Consider the following 13926-nt stretch of genomic DNA (forward strand, 5'->3'; position numbering starts at 1 on the left):
GTGGTGAGCACTATATGGGGAGACAAAAGCAAAAGGCATAGTCCCTACCTCCAGATAGCCTATCAACTAACTGAAGAGATGTGACTTTGACATGTGAAATGATTGGCAAACATTGGTACTCTTTGATTAAGCTCCAAACTGGGTGGTAAAAATTGCAGGAGGTCAGATGGCGTGGCCACAGAGAACTTCACAGAGTAGACCTGGAAGAACAGATTAGAATGGCATCAGTGGAGAGAGGGGAGACTTGCAGATGAAGGGAACAAAGTGAGAAAAAGCACTGGAGTGTTGGGCATGACATGTTCAGAGGAGAATAAAGGCAGCCTGATCTGATCTGGGAGAGAGGAGGCTGCATACTTTTACAGAGGCAGATGAAGCTGGGCCTCATTATGCAGGGCATTGAAAGTTAAACAGTCAGAGAGGGTAGGGGTTGGAACCGGCCACAGGGAACCTCAGTAGCAGTTGGGTAACTGTATGTGTTTCAATTCTTTGAATTTCAGCCTTTGGCCAAATTTATGTCTGTCATATATTAATCAGCTAACAACTGTCTTGGCATGTACGTTTGATAAGACAAGACTCTGTGGGGACGATTTCACCTGAAGAGGTGAAAGTACAGCCATGCCCACTTTCTGGATTAAAAAGGCTCTTTCTTAACTAAATGAAATATCACTTCTGAATAATCTCATGTATCCAGACCTTTCTTGTCTGGAACTTTTCTCTGTCCATGCTGTTTTCCATAGTCAGAAGGAACTTTAGTCCCTTTATTGTTACCGACTCAGTCAAAGCTTGTTTCTGCTTTCAAAAGAAATACATTGTAATTAGATCATTTTGCTCTTTAAAAAGTTCGTTGGGCATTTTTTTTTTAAAGTGATGGGTGCAGTGTGTAATAAGAAAAATAAAAAGAACAGAAAGGGTCTGATGCCTCTGCACTTTCTTGTCTGTTTTTTTTTGTAAATTTGAAGTACAGAAATTATATCTTCCACACTAACTTTGCCCACTCAAAACTATTAGGTAACTGAACTCTTGACAAAGCGGAGGCATGTGCTGTATTGTTCTCGGTGTGGTCCAAAAACCAGAGGCCTCGTGGTGTTCTACTCAGTTCTCCTGTGTGCATGCTGCCTGTGTTCATGCAAGCCCACATAATAGGGGGTTAGGACTTCGTTGAAGTCAGTTAAGGCTGGTCAAGAGAAAGGAGATTATAATAACTAGGAATTCATGTTCACTCATAAGGGATATTTAGGACAGAATATAAGATGTTTCAACCTTTGGTGTCTTACTTAGTTACATAGTTTAGAAGGAACTCGCTCATATGTCAGTCTCCAGCTGAATTTGGAGTATGTCTAGTATATCCCCCCCATGAAAGTAGTGTACTGTAAGTAATGAAAAACAAAACAAAACAAAAACAAGGCTTTGTAGTCAGCTAAATTTAGACATGTAATTTGATTTAAAGACCATTAATAGCTCTGTCTTACTGAGCAGGTTTCTTAACATCTCTGAGCCCCTGTTTCCTTTGCCGTGAAATGGATAGCCACCCCAAAAAGGGTTTGATATTCAGAAAACACTTAACAAGCACTCAACAAATGTTAGTCTTCTGTCCGTAAACGATTTTATCCTGTGCATATCTCGCTGCTAACATATAGTAAGGCTTGGAAATTTCCTTTTGGGGTTATCTTGGGAGGCTTTTCCTATTCCTTTATTATGTGACCCTCTGTTAGAATATATATAGGGGCAACTCTAGGCAAAATTCTGAGACAAAGAAACTTCACTGTCTTCATTACCTGATTCACTCTAGGTGGTCCCTCCCTCTACTTCAAATATGCTCACTGTCTGCCCTTTCTGTGAAGACCAAAGTAGGGAATCAGTAATGGTAGAGTTTCAGGCACCGAGAGTAGAATTGGCTTTAGGGTAGGATGTTACTCTCAGTGCTCCTTATTTCACAGCCTCATGAAGCCATCTCTGAAGAAATGGGAAAATGACTAAATAATGTTCTTTCTGACTCCAGAAAAAAGTATAGACAGATAGTAATTCCAGATAAAAAAGAAGTGGATAAAGTTATTCAGAACTGATTTCATAGTCAAGAAGAAAAACCCTTTTAACCCAGAAACTGGGAATGACTGTATTTTTTTTTTTTTTTTTACTGTTAACACCTGAAGACATAGCAGTTTTTGAGAAACATCCTTTAAGGAGCTGCTTACTTTTCACACTAGACTCTATTTTTGAAATTACGTAAGCCTTAACGTGTTTTTAGAAAAGGTACTGCAGGCATGATTGTGGTAGAAGTGCAACTAAAAAAGAAAACAGAGTAGAGTTTTTTTTTCTTTTTTTTAATGATACTTTAAGTTCTGGGTTACATGTGCAGAATATGCAGTGTTGTTACAGTTAGGTATACACGTGCCATGGTGGTTTGCTGCACCCATCAACCGGTCACCTACATTAGGTATTTCTCCCAATGTTATCCCTCCCCTAGTCCCACACCCGCCACAGGCTCCGGTGTGTGATGTTTCCCTCCCTGTGTCCAAGTGTTCTCATTGTTCAACTCCCGCTTATGAGTGAGAACATGCGGTGTTTGGTTTTCTGATCTTGTGATAGTTTGCTGAGAATGATGGATTCCAGCTTCATCCATGTCCCTGCAAAGGACATGAACTCATCCTTTTTTATGGCTGCACAGTATTCCATGGCATATATGTGCCACATTTTCTTAATCCAGTCTATCATTGATGGACATTTGGTTGGTTCCAAGTCTTTGCTATTGTGAATAGTGCTGCAATAAACATACACGTGCATGTGTCTTTATTGTAGAATGATTTATAATTCTTTGGGTATATGCCCAGTAATGGGATGGCTGGGTCAAATGGTATTTCTAGTTCTAGATCCTTAAGGAATCACCACACTGTTTTCCACAATGGTTGAACTAATTTACACTCCCACCAACAGAGTAAAAGCATTCCTATTTTTCCACAACCTCTCCAGCATCTGTCGTTTCCTGACTTTTTAATGATTGCCATTCTAACTGGCATGAGATGGTATCTCGTGGTTTTGATTTGCATTTCTATAATGACCAGTGATGATGAACATTTTTTCATGTGTTTGTTGGCTGCATAAATGTCTTCTTTTGAGATGTGTCTGTTCATATCTTTGCCCATTTTTTGATGCAGTTGTTTGCTTTTTTCTTGTAAATTTGTTTAGGTTATTTGAAGATTCTGGGTATTAGTCCTTTATCAGATGGACAGATTGCAAAAATTTTCTCCCGTTCTGTAGGTTGCCTGTTCACTCTGATGATAGTTTCTTTTGCTGTGCAGAAGCTCTTCAGTTTAATTAGATCCCATTTATCAATTCTGGCTTTTGTTGCCATTGCTTTTGGTGTTTTAGACATGAAGTCTTTGCCCATGCCTATGTCCTGAATGGTATTGCCCAGGTTTTCTTCTAGGATTTTTATGGTCCTAGGTCTTACATTTAAGTCTTTGATCCATCTTGAGTTGATTTTTGTATACAGTGTAAGGAAGGGGTACAGTTTCAGATTTTTGCATATGGCTAGCCAGTTTTCCCAACACTATTTATTCAATAGGGAATCTTTTCCTCATTGCTTGCCTGTGTCAGATTTATCGAAGATCAGATGGTGGTAGATGTGTGGTGTTATTTCTGAGGACTCTGTTCTGTTCCATTGGTCTATATATCTGTCTTGGTACCAGTACCATTCTGTTTTGGTTACTGTAGCCTTGTAGTAAAGTTTGAAGTCAGATAGTGTGATGCCTTCAGATTTGTTCTTCTTGCCCAGGACTGTCTTGGCTATGTGGGCTGTTTTTTGGTTTCATATGAAGTTTAAAGTAGTTTTTCCCAATTCTTTGAAGAAAGTCAGTGGTAGCTTGATGGGGAGGGGATAGCATTGAATCTATAAATTGCTTTTGGCAGTGAGGCCATTTTAACGATATTGATTCTTCCTATCCATGAGCATGGAATGTTTTTCCATTTGTTTGTGTCCTCTCTTATTTCCTTGAGCAGTGGTTTGTAGTTTTACTTGAAGAGGTCCTTCACATCTCTTGTAAGTTGGATTCCTAGGTATTTTATTCTATTAGTAGCAATTGTGAATGGGAGTTCACTCATGGTTTGGCTCTCTGTTTGTCTGTTATTGGTGTATAGGAATGCTTGTGATTTTTGCACATTGACTTTGTATCCTGAGATTTTGCTGAAGTTGCTTATCAGCTTAAGGAGATTTTGGGCTGAGACGATGGGGTTTTCTAAATATACAATCATGTCATCTGCAAACAGAGACAATTTGACTTCCTCTTTTCCTAATTGAATACCCTTTATTTCTTTCTCTTGCCTGATTGCCCTGGCCAGAACTTCCAATACTATGTTGAATAGGAGTGGTGAGAAAAGGCATCCCTGTCTTGTGCCAGTTTTCAAAGGGAATGCTTCCAGTTATTGCCCATTCAGTATGACATCAGCTGTGGGTTTGTCCTAAATAGCTCCTATTATGTTGAGATACGTTTCATTGATACCTAGTTTATTGAGAGTTTTTAGCATGAAGGACTGTTGAATCTTGTCAAAGGCCTTTTCTGCATCTATCGAGATAATCATGTGCTTCTTGTCGTTGGTTCTGTTTATGTGATGGATTACGTTTATTGATTTCTGTGTGTTGAGCCAGCCTTGCCTCCCAGGGATGAAGCCTACTTGATTGTGGTGGATACGCTTTTTGATGTGCTGCTGGATTCGGTTTGCCAGTATTTTATTGAGGATTTTCACGTCGATGTTCATCAGGGATATTGGCCTAAAATTCTCTTTTTTGTGTGTGTCTCTGCCCTGCTTTGGTGTCAGGATGATGCTCGCCTCATAAAATGAGTCAGGTAGGATTTCCTCTTTTTCTGTTGATTGGAATAGTTTCAGAAGGAACTACGCATGCAATAAGGCTCCTCTTTGTACCTCGAGTAGAATTTGTCTGTGAATCCGTCTGGTCCTGGACTTTTTTTGGGTGCTAGGCTATTAATTATTGCCTCAATTTCAGATCCTGTTACTGGTCTATTCAGAGATTCAACTTCTTTCTGGTTTAGCTTTGGGAGGGTGTATGGGTCCAAGAATTTGTCCATTTCTTTTAGATTTTCTAGTTTATTTTCGTAGAGGTGTTTATAGTATTCTCTGATGGTAGTTTGTATTTCTGTGGGATTGGTGGTAAATCCCCATCGTCCTTTTTTATTGCATCTATTTGATTCTTCTCTCTTTTCTTCTTTATTAATCTTGCTAGGGGTCTATCTATTTTGTTGATTGTTTCAAAAAACCAGCTCCTGGATCCACTAATTTTTTTTTTGAAGGGTTTTTTTTGTGTCTCTATCTCCTTCAGTTCTGCTCTGATCTTAGTTATTTCTTGTCTTCTGCTAGCTTTTGAATTTGTTTGCTCTTTCTTCTCTAGTTCTTTTAATTGTGATTTTACGGTTTCGATTTTAGACCTTTCCTGTTTTTTCTTGTGGGCATTTAATGCTATAAATTTCCCTCTACACACTGCTTTAAATGTGTCCCAGAGATTCCGGTACATTGTATCTTTGTTCTCCTTGGTTTCAAAGAACATCTTTATTTCTGCCTTCATTCATTATTTACCCATTAGTCATTCAGGAGTAGGTCGTTCAGTTTCCATGTAGTTGTGCTGTTTAGTGAGATTCTTACTCCTGAGTTCTAATTTGATTGCACTGTGGTCTGAGAGGCAGTTTGTTGTGATTTTTGTTCTTACACATTTGCTGAGGAGTGTTTTACTTCTAATTATGTGGTCAATTTTAGAATAAGTGCGATGTGGTGCTAAGAAGAATGTATATTCTGTTGATTTGGGGTAGAGAGGTCTGCTTGGTCCAGAGCTGAGTTCAAGTCCTGGATATCCTTGTTAATTTTATGTCTCATTGATCTGTCTAATATTGACAGTGGGGTGTTAAAGTCTTCCATTATTATTGTGTGGGAGTCTAAGTCTCTTTGTAGGTCTGTAAGAACTTGCTTTATGAATCTGGGTGCTCCTGTACTGAGTGAATGTATGTTTAGGATAGTTAGCTCTTCTTGTTGAATTGAGCCCTTTGCCATTATGTAATGGCCTTCTTTGTCTCTTTTGATCTTTGTTGGCTTAAAGTTTGTTTTATCAGAGACCAGGATTGCAACTCCTGCTTTTTTTGCCTTCCATTTGCTTGATAGATCTTCCTCTATCCCTTTATTTTGGGCCTATGTTTGTCTTTGCATGTGAGGTGGGTCTCCTGAATACAGCACACTGATGGGTCTTGATTCTTTATCCAATTTGCCAGTCTGTGTCTTTTAATTGGGGCATTTAGCCCATTTACATTTAAGGTTAATATTGTTATGTGTGAATTTGATCCTGTCATTATGATGTTAGCTGGTTATTTCGCCTGTTAATTGATGCAGTTTCTTCATAGCATTGTTGGTCTTTATAATTTGGCACGTTTTTGCAGTGGTTGGTACCAGTTGCTCCTTTCCAAGTTTAGTAGTTCCTTCAGGAGCTCTTTTAGGGCAGGCCTGGTGGTGACAAAATCTCTCAGCATTTGCTTGTCTGTAACTATTTTATTTCTCCTTCACTTATGAAGCTTAGTTTGGCTGGATATGAAATTCTGGATTGAAAATTCTTTTCTTTAAGAATGTTGAATATTGGCCCCCACTCTCTTCTGGCTTGTCGGGTTTCTGCTGAGAGATCCACTGTTAGTCTGTTGGGCTTCCCTTTGTGGGTAACCCGACCTTTCTCCCTGGCTGCCCTTAACATTTTTTCCTTCATTTCAACCTTGGTGAATCTGATGATTATGTGTCTTGGGGTTGCTCTTCTTGAGGAGTATCTTTGTGGTGTTCTCTGTATTTCCCGAATTTGAATGTTGGCCTTTCTTGCTAGATTGGGGAAGTTCTCCTGGATAATATCCTGCAGAGTGTTTTCCAACTTGTTTCCACTCTCCCCATCACTTTCAGGTACACCAATCACACGTAGATTTGGTCTTTTCACATAGTCCTATATTTCTTGGAGGCTTTGTTCATTTCTTTTTACTCTTTTTTCTCTAATCTTGTCTTCTTACTTTATTTCATTAATTTGATCTTCAGTCAGTGATATCCTTTCCTTCTGCTTGATTGAATGAGCCATTGAAGCTTGTGTATGCTTCACGAAGTTCTTGTTCTGTGGTTTTCAGCTCCATCTGGTCATTTAAGCTCTTCTCTATACTTGTTATTCTACTTAGCCATTCACCTAACCTTTTGTTAAGGTTTTTATCCTCCTTGTGATGGGCTAAAACATGCTCCTTTAGCTCGGGGAAGTTTTTTATTACAGACCTTCTGAATCCTGTTTCTGTCTACTCGTCAAACTCATTCTCCATCCAGTTTTGTTCCCTTGCTGGTGTGGAGTTGTGTTCCTTTGTAGAAGAGGCGTTCTGGTTTTTGCAATTTTCCACCTTTCTGCTCTGGTTTCTCACCATCTTTGTGGATTTATCTACCTTTGGTCTTTGATGTTGCTGATCTATGGATGTGGTTTTGGTGTGGATGTCCTTTTTGTTGATGTTGATGTTGATGCTATTCCTTTCTGTTTGTTAGGTTTACTTCTATAGACAGGCCCCTCAGCTGCAGGTCTGTTGGCATTTGCTGGAGGTCCACTCTAGACCCTGTTTGCCTGCATATCACCAGTGGAGGCTGCAAAACAGCACATATTGCTGCCTGATCCTTCCTCTGGAAGCTTTGTCCCACAGGGGCACCCACCTGTATGAGGTGTCTGTTGGCCCCTACTGGGAGGTGTCTCCCAGTCAGGCTACACGGGGGTCAGGGACCCACTTGAGGAGGCAGTCTGTCTGTTATTGGAGCTTGAACACCATGCCAGGAGAACTACTGCTCTCTTCAGAGCTGCCAGGCAGTGAACTTTAAGTCTGGAGAAGCTGTCAGCCGCCTTTTGTTCAGATATACCCTGCCCCCACAGGTGGAGTCTAGAGAGGCAGTAGGCCTTGCTGAGCTGGGGTGGGCTCCACTCAGTTCAAGCTGCCCTGCCACTTTGTTTACATTGTGAGCGTGGAACTGCCTACTCAATCCTCAGCAAAGGTGGACGTCCCCCCCCCACCAAGCTCCCGTGTCCCAGGTCAATCTCAGACTGCTGCACTAGCAGTGAGCAAGGCTCCGTGGGCATGGGATCTACCAAGCCAGGCACGGGAAGGGATCTCCTGGTCGGCTGGTTGCGAAGACTTTGGGAAAAGTGCAGTATTTGGGCAGGAGTGTACTGCTCCTCCAGGAACAGTCGCTCACAGCTTTCCTTGGCCAGGAAAGGGAAATCCTATGACCCCTTGCACTTCCCCAGTGAGGCAACACCCCACTCTGCTTTGGCTTGCCCTCTGTGGGCTGCACCCACTGTCCATCCAGTCCTTGTGAGATGAACCAGGCACCTCTGTTGGAAATGCAGAAATCACTTGTCTTCAGCGTCAATCTCACTGGCAGTTGTAGACCAGAGCTGTTCCTGTTTGGCCATCTTGGAAGTGATCTTCTTTTTCTTTTAGCAGGAATAAAATAGGAAATCTTAGATTACGCTTTAATGCTGCCACATCTTGGAACATCTGTCACGAGAACTCTAGGGAGCCAGGGGTGGAGGTGAGGAATGATAAGAAAATTCTTATTAGACATTTTAACCAAGACTTGTTTCTTGTTGGTAAAGAGAAATGAACAAAGCCTCCAAGAAATATAGGACTATGTGAAAAGACCAAATCTACGTCTGATTGGTGTATCTGAAAGTGATGGGGAGAATGGAAACAAGTTGGAAAACACTCTGCAGGATATTATCCAGGAGAACTTCCCCAGTCTAGCAAGACAGGCCAACATTCAAATTCAGGAAATACAGAGAACACCACAAAGATACTCCTCAAGAAGAGCAACCCCAAGACACATAATCATCAGATTACGTTGGATTGTGATCAAACCACTTTTGGAAATATTGCAAACAGACAAGCTGAAAAAAAAGGTGTATCTTGCTGTGGTTAACCCTGAAATTGAGCAAGAAGAAGCCAATTGTGGCTGGGCATGGTGGCTCATGCCTGTAATCCCAGCACTTTGGGAGGCTGAAGCGGGCGGATCATGAGGTCAGGAGATTGAGACCATCCTGGCTAACATGGTGAAACCCTGTCTCTACTAAAAATACAAAAAAAATTAGCCAGGCATGGTGGCGGGCGCCTGTAGTCCCAGCTACTCAGGAGGCTCAGGTGGGAGAATGGCATGAACCCGGGAGGCAGAGCTTGCAGTGAGCTGAGATCGTGCCACTGCACTCCAGCCTGAGTGACAGAGTGAGACTGCGTCCAAAAAAAAAAAAAAAGGAAGACAATGGTTTAGTAGGTCGTGGCAGTATTCATTTAAGAATAGACACAGATCTGCTTGGTTATTGAAAGACTACACAGTGGCAATACTGCACTCGCTTATTGCCAAACTGACTAACTGGGGTTTCAGATTTGATGTTCCTTTTAGATGTATTTTGTAAGTAACTTAGTAAAAGACTGAATTGGCAGCTTTAAATGCTGTTTGTTCACTCCTCATCCACTCCACTGTTAAATCATTTGACACAGAGTAGGCAAAGACAGGCTCATTACTTTTCTTTTTTTTCTTTTCTTTTTTTTTTTTTTTTTTTGAGACAGAGTCTCGTTCTGCCGCCCAGGCTGGAGTGCAGTGGTGAGATCTCGGCTCACTGCAAGCTCCACCTCCTGGGTTCAGGCCATTCTCCTGCATCAGCCTCCTGGTAGCTGGGACTTCAGGTGCCTGACACCACACCCGGCTAATTTTTTGTATTTTTAGTGGAGACGGGGTTTCACTGTGTTAGTCAGGACGGTCTCGATCTCCTGACCTCGTTATCCGCCCGCCTCGGCCTCCCAAAGTGCTGGGATTACAGGCGTGAGCCACCGCTCCTGGCCCAGGCTCATTACTTTTCTAAAATGAAGAGTGACCCTTCCTAGGGTAGCATTTGAAATAAATGGAGCCAAATGGAGGGAGACTCCGTATCTGAATTTCTCTTTGAGGAAGTTGACTGAGTCAAAAATTATAACCTGTTTGGAAAAAGACAAATACACATACACACCATGATTTATTTATAGAGTTCGATTATATGTAATAATTTAGTAGGAGAAATTGCGAGCATCCATTTAGAAAGTTTCCAAGTTTATTTTGTAATACTGTACCTTCATTGTTCTAGTTCAATATGCTGTCACCTTTGTGAGCTCAGTTTTTACCGTTGGCCAGTTATATTAAATTTTATTAAGTATGTCATCCTTTCACCAGAACTATAGATTGTATGCAATATAGAAGGATTAAAAATCTTACATTTGTGCTCTCCTTATTAAGCTTAGTCTAAGTGGCATTGCTAATAGCAATAAATGCTTGTTCTCTCTTCTCTCATTGGCGTTGCCATTCTCTTGGCTCCTCTCACCTAACAACCTTGTATTGTTGTCTTAGCTTCTTATTTAAATACGCTATTGTAATTGAACTTTTAAATATATCTATTTCTAATCTCTCCCAATGGATTGTAATGTGAGGAAGGGATCACGCCTATTTATCTTCAGCTAGTTTAGAGAGTCTAAAAAGTTCATTGAGAGTCACTTAAGAGACACTCAAGAAATATTGTTGAATTACTTCTGACAATCATTTTATATTTTAGCACATCGTAGTCAAGAACTTCTGTCAATGTTAATTAACTGTTAGTAGAGAAAGTGTGATAGAGGTTGATCATTAAAAAAGGCAAAATTCCCACTTTGGTTAAATGTTTTTTTTTTTTTTTCTTTTTGGAAGGTCGACACTTTCTTTTATAAAAAGGGTATTTTCCCATTTGAAGCATCATTGGTGAAGTTTTGATCTTTCTTTGGTATTTGCAACATCCACACTGGCACCTTCTAAAGCAGAAACTTTGTCACTCTCCTTTTTTGAAAGAAACTTGACCCTTAGCATGACAGAAAGGGAGCTTGCTAAGACTTGTGGGAAGACAACTGTTTACTCCAGGAAACAGTTGTTTAATGTACCTGCTCTGTGTCTTTGGAGAGAAGAATACCCTGAATCTCAAAAATCTAACATGTGGACAGAAATGACTTGGAATTCTTTTGGTAGAGGTGAGGGGTGTGGTTTACTGTTTGAAAAATATTTATTTAAATTCCTGGACAGTGCATTGTCCACTTGCAAATACATTTATTTGCTGAAAAGGGTATCAATAGCCTTTTAACTCCAAAGTCATTTTTATCCTGGAAGAAATTTAAATTTTATTTCTAAATGAACCCTTGTGACACCTATTCCTCTTGGTTCTGGCAATATATGGTTTTCAGTCTCACGCATTCACTGTGTCCCTTTATTTTAAGTCCTATTAGGGAAATTAGGAAATTACCATCACCAGATGCTCCCTTATAAGGGTGTGTTATAGTCAACATGTGCCTATAGGTGTATAAGAAAGACAATAATTGGCCGGGTGCAGTGGCTCATGCCTGTAATCCCAGCACTTTGGGAGGCCGAGTTGGACAGATCATGAGGTCAGGAGTTCGAGACCAGCCTGACCAACATGGTGAAACCCCGTCTCTACTAAAAATACAAAAATTAGCCGGGTTTGGTGGTGTGCGCCTGTAATCCCAGCTACTCAGGAGGCTGAGGCAGAAGAAATCACTTGAAGTGAGCTGAGATCACGCCACTGCACTCTAGCCTGGGCGACAGAGCTAGACTCTGTCTCAGAAAAAAAAAAAAGCAATAATTATTTATATATTAGAAATCTCCACTTGAGTGCAGGAGTTTGAAGCTGCAGTGATGCAAGCTCATGATACTGCATTCCAGCCTGGGTGAAACAGCAAGACCCTATCTTGGAAAAAATAATTAAAGGAATAGATTCCTTCTTGGAAATAAACTTAATATGTGAAATTTTGGACTTGAAAATTTGATCAAGTTAGGAAACATTTTTTTTAACTTTCCCTGAAGATTCAAAGCTGAACAAAAGTTCATATTTGACATGGCAGAACCTATTAGCAAAGTGTGATTATGGCCAATTCTGTTCAGCTTTATGGAGATGTAGAACACACTAGTAGGTATGTGTACTTGTCATCAGGCAATCTCAGGGCATGGGAGAAATACTTGGTCATTACTCTCCAACTGATGACTGGAGAGTAATTGCTTCAGTGAAGGTACAATATCATGCCTAGTGATACCAGGCCTGGCGACCATTTTAACTTAGCACAGTGAGTCATGTTCTCAACAAAGTAAGCATTCAATAAGGTAGGAAAAGCCTCAAAAAATAATTTATCTTAAAGGTCCTCTGCTCATGCAAATGTGACTGATGACATTCTGCCATCAGAATGTAAAATTCTTAGCACGTCTCTTCACTCATTCAAAAAAAAAAAATCTGTTGGAATGCAAGTTCCCTCAAAGTATGGGGTTTTCACACGTTGCCCAGGCCAGTCTCGAATTCCTGGGCTCAAGCAATCCTCCTGCTTCAGCCTCCCAAAATGCTGGGATTACAGATGTGAGCCACCGTGCCCAGCCTTGAAAGTACACTCTTAATAGGACATCTTTATATCTACTCAAATTTGTAAATATGCTAATGATCGACAAATTACTTGACACAATTGACATTGACTGAACCCACCTACTGTACCTCAGAAATTGAAACCATTGATTTAATGAAACCTTTCATCAAGTGCATTAGTCCACTAGACACTCCTATTTATTGAGTTTTACATTGATTTTTCTCAGTTCAAAAGAGGGCATATGTTACATTTAGGAATGAAAGTTTGATTTTATAAGCCAATTAAAAAACAGAATTCCCATTAGAAAAATTACCTTGTAGCAAGTTTTGCTAGATTCTAACTGATCTTTAAAGAGGGACATTCAGTACTCTAATCTAAATAGCATTGAAAACTTTCAGTTTCTTTTGGGAGAAATTGAGAATTATTTTCCCGAGGTTATGTGATGATAGAGAAAATTATTTAATCACAATCACAAGCAACTTAGAAAGACAAAAACACAAGTTTTATGCATATATGCATGTATGTGGGGGTAGATGGAGGGGTGTAAATCCAGAGAGGGACTTGACTGTGAGTTTCTTATTTTGCATTTTTATTCTCATTGGCAGACAGATTTATTTTATTTTATTTTTTGATGACAACACTCCATGTGTCTTTATTTTAATGTGATTCCATGAAGAAACTTGCTTAGTGATTACGGTCCTATAGCTCAGAAATGTTAAGTTATGGTTTTAAATAGGGGTTAATTACCATTGATGTGTGAATACAGGTTCTAAAAGAAATGCATATCAGAAGAGAAACTAAACTGAATAGTATTAATTGTACTGTTTTCAAAGCTATCTTCTAGCTATGATAAGGAGACAGAATACATGTGCCATCTCCACCTGGTTATCTAGATGAACATATTAGGTTGGTGCAAAGGTAATTGCAGTTTTTGCTATTGAAGGTAATGACCAAAACTGCAATTACTTTTGCACCAACCTAATACATAATACACATAAAAGATACCTTAGCAGCACATGATAAGGGCTAATGAATGGTACAGATATATTGCAAACTTTATAGTTTGTAGGATTAGCTAATATATTCTTGTTCAGTTTCTGTTTTGAACACTGAAAATTGAGACTTGAATGACTCTTGAAGCCTGTGCACTTTGTCAAGGAAAGATTCATTTCTATTGCATATACAATTCTTGTTAAGATGGGAAGCAGACGCATCATTTGGAAAAAACTTTCTTGAAAGGCTGAAACTAAGAGAAGCTTGTAGAGTATCAGAAAACATAACTTTTCACTGCACATAATTTGGAGTTAACTGCATTTTTAGATATTGATATGCATCAGTTAGTTTTGCATGTACATCATTAAATAATGAGAATTTTCAATGGAAAAAAAAAGAGAAATTCAACTTGATAAAAGGACCAGTGGACCAAAAGCTCTTCAATATACTTGTGAGGCATTATTAACAA

At 39.8% G+C, this 13926-nt stretch overlaps 1 protein-coding gene across 1 annotated transcript in view; it reads left to right on the forward strand.

The window, feature by feature from the left end:
- SH3BGRL (SH3 domain binding glutamate rich protein like) overlaps positions 1–13926 on the forward strand; it is a 98728-nt gene that overhangs the window by 63062 nt on the left and 21740 nt on the right. The gene's annotated exons all lie outside the window — the stretch shown is intronic.

The sequence above is a fragment of the Pan paniscus genome, chromosome X, assembly GCF_029289425.2.
Source record: "Pan paniscus chromosome X, NHGRI_mPanPan1-v2.0_pri, whole genome shotgun sequence".
Taxonomy (NCBI): Eukaryota; Metazoa; Chordata; class Mammalia; order Primates; family Hominidae; genus Pan; species Pan paniscus.